This window comes from Heterocephalus glaber, unplaced genomic scaffold (assembly GCF_053883595.1).
Source record: "Heterocephalus glaber isolate CG9 unplaced genomic scaffold, H.glaber_assembly_v1.0 deba00000281, whole genome shotgun sequence".
NCBI lineage: Eukaryota > Metazoa > Chordata > Mammalia > Rodentia > Bathyergidae > Heterocephalus > Heterocephalus glaber.
The window spans coordinates 2,434,314-2,446,205 of NW_028258139.1; the positions used below are offsets into that span (position 1 = coordinate 2,434,314).

At 36.4% G+C, this 11,892-nt stretch overlaps 1 pseudogene; it reads right to left on the reverse strand.

Annotated features, from left to right (window-relative positions):
• LOC101725206 (torsin-1A-interacting protein 1 pseudogene) overlaps positions 1-11,630 on the reverse strand; it is a 124,300-nt pseudogene extending 112,670 nt beyond the window's left edge.
• Between the last annotated feature and the right edge of the window lie 262 nt (positions 11,631-11,892).

Genomic DNA, 11,892 nt, shown 5'->3' on the forward strand with positions numbered 1-11,892 from the left:
AAGAATGAACCAATGTGAGGACAAATTTCAGATATAGAAGATAAGATTGCAATCAGTGACCAGGAAAAGAAAAATTGCTTTAAAATTGTAAGGGACCACAAGGAATCAATCCAGCAGCTGCTAGTTGATGCAAAGCAGGATAACATAAGACTGATTGGATTCAACGAAGAAACAACACAGAGTGCAGATGACATAAAAAATACTGTTCACAGAAGTAATGGCAGAAAACTTCCCAAGCAGAGGAAAAGAACCTGACATACAGATAAGTGAGGCATATAGGGCTCCAACTAGCCTTGATCAAAAAAAGGCTACACATAGGCTTATAATAGTTAGGATTCCAGAAACCCAGCAGAAGAACAAAATTCTACAAGCAGTGAAAGAAAAGAAACAAATCACATACAAAGGAATGCCCATCAGAATCACAGCAGACTTCTCCATGCAAACCCTCAAGGCAAGAAGAGCTTGGAGTGACATATTTCAAGCCCTAAGGGAAAACAACCTCCAACCCAGATTGATGTACCCTGCAAAACTATCTTTTAAAATTGATGGAGAAATAAGATACTTTCATGATAAAGAACACCTTAGGAACTTCATGAATACCAAACCAACACTCCAGAAAATTTTAGACAATATCCTAGGAAAAGACAATGAGGATCACAACCCCAGGAAGCCCAGCAGAATGAATCCATTGGGTGTGACAAATTAAACACAAAGGGGGCAAATCCAACAAAAAGAAAAAGTCATGACAAGGCTTTTAAAACTTTTAACTTCATCTCAATAATGAGTGTATAACTCAACCTTGTTATTGTACTGATTAGTATTTTTTTGATTTTAGTGTTGCACAACTTTCCTTTTGCTGTACTATTTTTCATCTTCTAGTGTCTACTTTTTAATTGGGCTGTCTATTAATGAGCTGTAAGAGTTCCTTATATATTCTGATCATAGGTTATATACATTGTAAATATGGTCTGTTTAAGGACTACTTTTCATTTTAATCATGTCATTTAAAGTTCTAAATTGTGATGGAATCTCATTTATCAATTTCTCCCTTTTATACATCATGTTTTTTGTATCCTAGGTAGTTCTTGCCTACCCTGAATTCATAAACATTTTCCCTTATAATTTCTTCTTAAAGTTTTATACTTTTAGGGCCCGGGATTTAGCTCAGTGGTTTTGCCACCTGTTGTGTAAGCACAAGGACCTGAGTTCGATCCCTGGTACCAAAAAAAAAAAAAAAAAAAGGTTTTATACCTTTAGGCTTTCATATTTAGGTTCATAGATCCTTTCAAGTTATTTTTATGTATGGAAATAAAGAGTTGAGGTTAATTTTTTATATACAGATACCAGGTGTTCTAGTGCCACTTGCTGAAAACACTATCTTTTCCTCAGCTCTTGAATTGAGTTCATATTCTATAAAATGTTAATGTTAAATAATTTTCCAAAACTCAGTGGACCATGTATGTGTGGTTCTATTTCTAGATTCTCTGTTTTATTCCCATGGTCTATATGTCTTTCCTCATAGCAACGCTACCTTGATTACTGTAGCTTTAGAGGAAATCTTAAAATTAGATACAAAACGTCTTCCAGCACTGTTTTTTTTCTCTTTACTTTTCTAGGTTCTTTGTACTCCTACATAACTTTTAAATTTCAATATCCAATTCTTCATTTATAGCAAGTATACATACACCTGAATTATTTATATGCCTTGTGTTTTCTAATCCTGCTAAATTCAAATACAAGTTCTAGGGGCTCCTAGAGATTTCTTAGTATTTTCTCTGTAGATGATCATTTCACCTACATATGAAGATTTTACTTCTACATTGCCAATCCTATCCTAATTGTGTCATTTTATTGCCAGACTATTTTGGTTTAGGCCTATGTTTCAAAGTTTAATGGACAGATGAAGAGTAGGCATATATGCCCTTGTTCCCCACTTTAGGGAGAAAGCATTGTATCATCTCCATTCATAGAAAGAGTTTTTGTTGGAAGTATGGAGTACATGTCTTTGATCTGTTGAGAAGGTTCTGTTCTACTTCTAGTCTCCTGATAGCTTTTACCATGAACAGCTGTAGAATTTGGTCCAATACTCTTTCTCCAACTAGTGACAGGATCATATGGCTTTTTCCGTTCCTCTGTTAACATGATGACTTTTGGGGGTGGATCTTCCAATGCTGAACCAACACTGCCATCCCTATAATAAAACCACCTTCTACATACTTTCTGCCAGATCTGACTTCTAATAGTTTGTTTTGTTAAACAAATTTCTATCTATGTTCATACTTTTTTCTTCTATTATCTTTATCCAGTTTAAGGATTAGCACAATGTTAAGTTCCTAAAATGAGAGGGGAAGTGTTCCTTCTTTTTTCTGCTTTAATTATTTGATATAATTTATCAGTTAAAATGTTTGTGAGCCTGCTGTTGTCATATAGGTTAGTTTTCAAGCTAGGAATATACTTTTTTTAACAGGTGCTATTCAAATTTTATATTTCCTCCAGAGTTAGTTTCATTAATTTGTCTTCCAAGGTAGTTCTGAGAAGTTGTCAAATTTATTTCAAAACATTTTTGTAATGTGCTTTCTATATCCTTTTAAATTCTGTAAAATCTGTGGTAATGTCTCCTAGATCTTGATATTGTAATTTTAAAAATGTATAATTGATATTATGTAATAGGAAGAAAAGGTCTGAAGGTGCAGGGGAAGTGGGAGGGATAGGGGAAAGGAAAGAAGGGAAAAGAAAAAAATATGAAAAAAGGAAAAAATGGAAACAAAGTCTTTGCAAATAGGGAAGGGTGGAGGGGGTGAAGGGAGGGCAGGGGAAGGGGAAAAAAATAAGAGCCAAGAAACTCATGTAATGGTAGAAGATCCCAGTGATGAATGTAACTGTATTTTATACCTAAAATGTACCAATAAACTTAATGGGAAAAAAACCTATAAATTCAAATTTTTTCATTAGTTTTAAAGATATTCAGTCTATGTTTGCTTTAGTGTGCATTATTATTTTATAGCTCTCAAGAAATAGTCCATTTTACCTAATTTTTAATCTTATTTGCATAAAGTGATTTATAATATTCCTTTTATCCATCTAATCTTTCTAGGTCTGTAGTAAAGTCTTCCTTTTCAGTCCTGGTGTTAATTTCTGAACTACCTCACCCCACCTTGATCAATTGAACTAGAAGTTTGTCAGTTTTACTCATTCAAATAAATACTCTGCTGCTGATCTATTTGCTATTTTTAGGGCTTTCCACTTTCATCTTCATGACTTTTCTCCTATATGGTTTAATTTGCTCTACCTTTTCTCATTTAGTGAAAGTTGAGGTAATTGATTGAGAACATTGTGGTATGAAACTTTGAGCCTTTTTTAAATTAATTTCAAAATGTTTTCTGATTGCCCTTGTGACTACTTCATGATTCATGGTTTATATAGTAGTCTTATGTTTACTTTCCAAGTATCTGGAATTTGCAATTTAATAAAACTGGCAGTAGTTTTGAAATACTCTATACATTGCCTATGTTGAAATATATGTTGAATTTAGTGCATGCATGAAGATGCCCTCTTTGCTCTTCTGGTGGTGAATGCCACCTTGACCCCATTCACAGCAAGAAAAGATGGTCACCCAGATGTCATATACCACTTTTGGGAAGTTCTTGACATACATTGTTTGAAGATTCACAATAAAGCCACAGTACAATTTACAGCAGCTGCATCTTTCACATGAGGCCTTAAAAACTTGTGCCCAAAATTTATTTGATGTAATCATGGTTTAAATACATATTTATACAGGAAAACACAGATGCTTACACAATATGAAAGGAACTGTTTAGCCTTTGATAGTTCAAAAGTCTACCAATGCAGTCTCAAAAAGTAAGGATATGATCTAAATCTGTGCTAGAACGAAGTGCTATACGATGGTAAGTTTTCAAAAATCTGTATGGTCTGGAATAAATGCTACTATAGACATGTGCCTAGTAGACATGGGATGATGCAAACACACCCTAACAGCATGATTTTGCTCACAGCTCAGTCCCTATGACCAGAAACATGGCTGGGACATAGAATTATCACCTACCACATCTTCGCACATAAGGTTTTGGTGTTGAACAAACATTCAATTCTTGACTAAACATCAAACATTTACTGAGCATTTATTTCCTGTGTTCCAAGTGCTAAGGATTAGAAGATTAGAAAATGCAATCTCGCCTTTTGTATCCAACATATGTGTTCAGTCAGGACATTCTGCGCTAAATGCAGATGATGAGATCTTAAATTCGTCCTCAAACAGTTTTCGGGAAAAAATAAAATTATAATATAGCAATAATGCAAATAAGTAATAGTTATTCATAAGATTAAAAGAGAGATGGAGTAGAAAAGAACTTTGTAGATTTGTAAATTAAGCACTCTATGAATATACTTTTAGAGTAATTTATTAATTAAATGATAGAGCCATTATACAGTATATGCCTAGTATTTCTGCTATTTCTAGGAAAGCTGTGGCAAACAGCATTGTAACCACCGTAACAGCCAATAAGATGAATTTGTAAAAGGCTACATTAAACTATAGAAGTAATTTAAATTGAAATTATAGAGAGGAGATTGCTACATTTAAATGTGACTTTTGGCACCAATGAAATTGAAAAGAAAAAACAATGAGCAAAATAAAAATCAAAGTGGGTGAATCTCAAAGACTGTGTAAGTGTGTATTACATAATCCTAATGTTTACTTGCATGTACCCTAACAAGTAAGCCTGAAAAAAAGACATAAAATTCTTCCATCATTCATTGCAATCATTACCTTACTTCATCTGTCACTTTGACCAGTGTTTTCCCCTTTGGGAAATTGCTGCTTCTCTGATTATACAAATGGACAATGGCCAGATCACATATAAGTTTAGATCTCTGATCTACAGGCTGCAACAGCCGCCCAGGAAGCCAGCTCTTTATCCACCACAAACAACACAGGGAGCCAGGCTGCTGTAAATCAGACTTGCAGGAGGCAAGATTGTATTCTCTAGTGGCAATCTAAGAAACTAAACAATAAGTTCCATGACAATTGGTCCCCTGATGGTCAAGACTTCATTAATAATGCCTAATTTTTCTCCCAATTCCAACTTAGGATCAAGCAGAGAAAGTGAATTACACTCCCTACCCAAACACCTCGGACGCCTTACTTCCAGTTAGCAGCCTCCAGCTTGTCCAGGCCAGCAGACACCAGGGCATTTCTGAAGCTTTCCCTTTGTTCCACCAAGCTGGCCTACTCCTCTACCTGCCTGTGAGTCTGCCTAAACACCAGAGAAGGCAGCCCAGAACCTGAGTACAGACAGTAAAACCAAATAGCCTTTGATTTTCTCATTTGAATGGTCTTTTATTTCCACAGTGTCTTAGTATGGAGTATAAAGTTAGAGTTCTTCAAAACTAGGAAGAAAATATGGCTTTGGCTTTGTCTTCTTGCTCTGGGTTGGTGCCCCTTAGGGTGCAGAGCTAAGGTGGAAGAGCTCTCCAGGGGCAAGCCACTGTGGCTGTGCTCCCTGGCCAGAGCCTGCTCTGTGCAGACCTTCCCTTTCATTTGATTGCAAGAGAATGATACCACCCTGACCAACCCCCACTGGCATTGTAAATGTTAGCAAATAATTTGAATGGACACAATCACTGAGGGAAATGCAACTGACTTTTAATGGGTAAAGACCAAGGATGCTAAGCATGCTTTAAGGCTTGAGGCAGTTCCCCACCATAACAACTTGTCCCATCAGAAAAGCCACGTGTGACACTAAAGAAAAACAATGAATTCAAATCTACCCCTTCCTACTCCTTGAAAAGGAATTTGTACGCTCTCTGGATCACTTTCTCATCATTTGGACACAATACTTAACACCCACAGTTAAAAGAAGAGAGGTTTATTTTCACTCATGTTTTCAGTCCTTAGTCTCCTGGCTCCAAGGCAGAAATGTCATGGTGGAAGGGCCTGAGTGGAGGGAAGCTGCTCCAGTCATGGCAACCAGGAAGCAGAGAGAGAAGAGAGGATCTGAGGAAGGAGATGCTTTCTTCCAAGTTAGGCCACCAGTGACCTGCCTCTAAGCAAACCCCACTTCTTAACAGCAAGTCAGTAGTGAATTCATCAGTAGACTAATCCACTGAGGAGTATGGTGTCCCCCCATGTTCTAGTCTCCTTCCATATACATGAGGTTTGGGGGGCACACCCCAGATCTAAACCATAACACATCCTTTTATGTTTAGGGTTGTGCACAGGTCTAGAAGAGTCAACTAAATACAATTTTCCTGAAAGGTATAAGCTGCTTCTTTAGAGACTTCCATAATTCCTTTAAAGGCCATAAAGATAATTCAAGCTTTATGCATGTTTCCTCACACACTGCTTCTAAAAATACTTTTGTTCACCTATTATCTATTAGACATTGTTTAGCATCTAGAGATATTGAAATGCACAATTTAAATAAAGTTACTGCCAACAAGTTTATATTCTAATGCACTCTACATTTTTCCTGTCATGCGGTTTGACTGTGGATCCGGTAATTTCATTCACTTCTAATAAGATAGAGATTCCTTTTTTATGAAAACGTTATGAATGCCTTTTCCATAATGTATATCAGAAGCAATGCTTGAAATGAAAAGAGCATGTATCACCTGCTATATTATCACATTAGTTTCAGCCATTTGCTATAATAAAGTGGAGAATCCATATCAAAAACTCATTTAAATTTCTGGACATTTTAGATTACACACAGCTTTTTAGAGTCAGGCAAAGAATGTAAATGGGGCAGTAAATATGATTAAAATTAGACGTTTCATATTCCTTGATACCCAACGACTATTTATGATTTATCTATTTTCCACCTCTAAGAATTGTCCTATTTCTACTTCAGAGGAATATGATGAGATTCAACAAGTGAGTGATCAGAAATACTTGAAGTTATTCTTCACGAATAGACAAATAACAGTAACGGGAGTTTGGGTTCACATGTTCCTCTGTTTGCTTCTACTTCCTCATCCATCAGTGTAAGTTACATTACTCTATAAAGAAAAGCTTAGTTGCCGGGAGTTAGTGTTCTAATGTAACATTCTTCTTCTCAGGTAACAAGAGTCAACATAGCTTTTTGTTACAAATCAGTCAACTCATATTGTGCTAATTTATCACTAGTTTAGAATCATAAAAGATTTTCATTTTATCTTTAAATGTGCACAGTTTATTGATAGGTCCTTCATAGCACTTACAGTATATGTATGAGATTTATTATGCAGCAATACGTAGAGATCATACTTTACAACTTAGAAAAAAATCTTCAGTTTGAGGTAAAATTTAAATAACTTTCTAATATTTAAAATTAAAATCGTGGAATACACATGCTAAAAATTTTGCTACTTTGAAATGTTTGATAGAATGCAGACAAGTCTCTGAGTCCTGTTACATGACATAACTGCATCAGTGAGAGCACCTTGGCACCCAAAGGACAGTTTGGGCAATAGTCTAAATAATTCAAGCTAAAAGCAAATGCCTTTGTTTTACTTTACTTTTCATGTAGTATGAAGAATAAGTAATTAAAAGCCATTCTTAGAATAAGTATTTGAGAGCATCTCTTGGCACCCATGTGCTTGCCTCCAAGGCTCCAAGCTAAGATCCTCCCAAGTCTCTGTCATAAGACTTTTTTCTCATGAGGAAAAATGACAAATTACTTTCATTTAAAAGAAAATGTAGTTTCTAAAACTTGAAAATTAGTGTAATTGGAGGCTTACACTTTTGGGAAAGATAATCTTGAAGAAGGGTGTCAAGGATGGAGGTGCTGTGTTATTTTTATATTGAATTTATTCTCAAAAGTATAAGCTTTTTAAATGTCTCACCCTGTAAAAATATTCCACACCCAGGTCTCTCTACACTTTTTCTTTTCCATGCCTTCTGCCCCATCTATTAGACTACTCCATAGAGTCTCAGTAACACTTTTTCCTTCAATCCTATTATTGCTTCTTTACAGGGGCAGCCACCTGACCTTGCCTTGTGGTTGCAGCAGATTTTTGTGGTGCGCTTTCATCTGTAGCCATACTGAACCCAGAGACCATGGATTCTATTTTCTTTTATTGGTCTCAATGGGCTAAGTCTGTTGCTGGCCCATTAAATATTTGTAAATGGTTGAGTGAAAATTAAAGAAGATTCTGAAGAGTCTGCAACATATATGAAAAACTCAAAAAGTGGTAGATTGTATTAATGTTAGCTAGTGTTTTGCTAATCCTTTTTCATTGCTGTAGCTACTCTCAACATTTAATCTCCCTAGTGAGCATTACAGCTTGTGACCAGATGAAAACAAAACTGAAATGTGAAAGGCTCCATCAATATTCTTTAGGTCTCTAGCAGAACTTCAGAGGGAAAAATTCCCTAGTTTCCAATAAATTCATCATTCAGTTTACTCCTGATTTTGGATTTTGTTGAGTGGTCAAATTGTAACAAGTTCAATGGGTATGAATTCAAGTCTGAAAAGTTTTCTTCATCTTTTATCATTGCTTTGCTCCATTGGCTTAATGATCCTGGAGCTAAATAACTTTGAATTCTAGTTTCATAAAAATGTTCTTAAATTCCTGTGTACCTTTTAAATATATTTATAGAGGAGGCTGGAATGTGCAGTTCAAGGTGTCGAGTAGATGATCCTAATCAATAATACCCTTATTGTGGGCAAAGAGGCATTTGATTCCTTGTTTAAAGCCTAATTGACCCTGATGGATTGTGTTTTGCACTGAAATGCTTATTCAGCCTTTTGTCAGATTTCTCTCTTTACTTAGTTTTGGCTTTTATTGTTGTTAATATTTAGAATTTCCAATGGCTGTCATTTCTAGCAAGCTATGTGAGAAAGCTGTCTCCATCTTATCTTTTGAAACCTCCATCAGTTTGCCTTTTGATGTACAGTGGAAGGACCTGACCAATTGTCTCTTACAGAGACCAGAGATTGCCTATAAGTTCTCTGTGATTATGCAGCTCTAGAGAAAGGATGGTGATACCATAATGATTTCACAGTGGAGCTGGTAAGACTATCTGCTTCAACTCAATATTGCCTCAGCCCAAAGTAGGTACTTCATAAATATTAAGTGAAAGGGAGAAAAATGACAGAGAGAACTGTTTTAGCCATATGTTTATTGAATCTATTCAACAGTAATTTTACTTAATTTATTTTACACAACAAGAAATCTGAATAGTGTTAAGATTACTGTCTCAGATGACCCTTTAGGGGAACAAGTTTGTCACTGGTAAGAGACTGTAATGCTTCAGGAAGTCATCAAGCTGGGGCACAGATATTAAACAAGCCTATAAATAGTCAACAGATGTATTTTCTCTTGAAGTTACGAGAGTGTCTATTGGAAGTAAGGAAAAGAGAAATAGCTCCCAGATTTCCAGGAGGAGTCCTGAGTGGGTTGCCAGCAGATGTATTTTGAAGTGGTAATAAATTGCGTACTGACAAGAATTAAACATGAAACAATAACAAGTCTATGGGAAATGATACAAAAGCAATCAGTGCTCAGTTTGCTGGTGAAACTTCTCACTAATGGAGAATATTAAATATTTAAAGAGATTAAATTGCATTGATTTTGAGTGCATTCAAGCAATAAAATGATTGATTATATCCATAGTTCCCACTGGAACACCTATCCTTAAAGATCAAACATTAAAAACTTCCTCGCTAGCTTGTGAAACCCCTGTGTTGCCCTGGCCTGTGGATGGGCAGATACCCTGTACAGATCCTGGCTTTGGGCCTCAGGGCTTCTCTCTGAGTCCTTCATGATACACTGTAGTTGGTGACGGAAGCTGTGTCTCCCTTTGTCTTGGGAACCCCAGGCCAGTGCTCCTCTTTGCCTCAGCTGGGCTGATGCTGAGAGAACAAAACTGAGTAGTGTTGTATCAAATACACTCCACACCCCTGAGGCTCTAGAACACAAGCTCTCTCCTAGAGAAGCTCAGGGAATGTGTGTGAGTGGACTCAGCTCTTACTCCTGCCCTTTTAGCTTTCAACCCAAAGGGGCCAGATCTAGAGGGTTAGTAGGCACAAAATTGTGCTTCTACCCTTCCCTCCCTCCTAGTTCCCTAGGATAACTTCCTAGCCCTAGGTACTAAGCTCTCCAGTGTAAAATGAATTAAGTATCTGTTATATGGTGAAGTCTTTGTATTAAAGGTGTTAATCTTCCTGACATCCCAATAATAATATTACAATCATCCCAATTTTGCAGAGAAATAAAATGACACCAAAGCTCACAGGACTAATGAATGGTAGATTTAGTCTTAATTGGAATATGCTACCTTCTACGTAAATTAAATATATTTTCTGTCCTACATCAATTACAAAGCTTTTTTAAACAAGCTTTTTTTAATATTTTAAGTTTAAGGTTTTAAGGTTTAAGTTTTGTTTAAAATACCAGGTTTCCAAATGAAGCAAACCCCAGGGACCAGAGAATAGTCTGATATATTCTGTACAATTTAAATCTAGAGATGATTATTCAAATGAGCAAAAAATAACTCAAGAAAACAAATTTTACTATTCTCTACTAGAAGACAAATATATTTAAAAATATTAAAGAAGTAAAATTGCATATTAGCACAAAGTCATAGTTCAGTTTTCAATTTTAACTTTGCTATCTCCTCTGTTACTTTAAATTCCTATCAGTTACTCCTTCCAGAAGGTTTGGATGTGCTCAGAAACATGTATTCAATGGTTCTCAAGTTTTATTCTATTATCACATTTCTCTTTTAACTCGGGTGTTGAAAAAAAAAAAGCATGAACCAGTACCATGCTCCATCACAAATTGCTGCCAGAAACTTCGTTTCTCTCAAGAGTCTCATTTTGTAAATTGCCTGTTATTTTATAGTATAAGCAAAAGCTACCTATTGTTGGTATATAATGATATTTATATATTTAAAATTCAAATGGAAATACCAATTAAAGACAATAACTTTTTACAAAATAGAACTACCTTTTATTTGCACTACATAGCTGAAATAACAAAAAAAGAATAAAAAAAGTCTCCCCTATTTATTGAGAATAATGTTTGTGCTATCAATTTCTCCCAGTCATTTGAAAATCAATCCTGTGAGTAATAAGATGAAGGCTCTAAGCTTCCTCCACTTCTGGGCCGGGGATTTAACCCAGTGGTTCTGTTGCCTGCCTTGCAAGCACAAGGACCTGAGTTTGATCCCCGGTACCAAAAAAAAAAAAAAAAAAAAAAAAGCTTCCTCCATTTCCTACTAGGCAACCTAAGTAGAAATAATTTGGATTAATAATGAGGTGAACACGTAATGGGGAAAAAAATAAGAACTAAGATACATCATGTACAGGTATAAGCACCCAATGATAAATATAAACGTACTGTATACCTAAAAGGTACCAATAAAAGAATTTTAAAAAATAATAATGAGGTGATTGGACCAGATATTTCTAGAGCCATTCCTATGTTAAGATTTGATAATGTTAGAAGAGCAGAGGAGGCAAGCTGCACAGGCCACCGGTAGTACGGCCCCCTGGGTGCAGAGGAGCAGAGGAGCCAAGCCAAGCAGGCCCCAGCAGCCCCTCCTCCCACACCTCTGACTGCTGGGCCACGTCCACACCTGGATCCACACCACAGAGGTACAGGGGGTTGGCCATAAAGGCCATTGTTCTGAGCTCCAGAAGATAGAGCAAAAGTGAACAACACAAAGAGGGCCTCTCTGAGGCTCCTTGATGAAAATTGAAGCCCACTGGAAAAGTGAAGAAAATCTCTGCAATAAAGGCACAGCAGACCACCCCAGTTGGTAAGTTGGAGGAATCACCACTCTCATCGGAACCGGAACTATCTTCAGGGCAAGGGCAGCTGGAATCTGCAGTAGAACCTTGCAGAGTCCAACCCAGCAGGAGGTCAGGGAGCTCAACTTGGGCC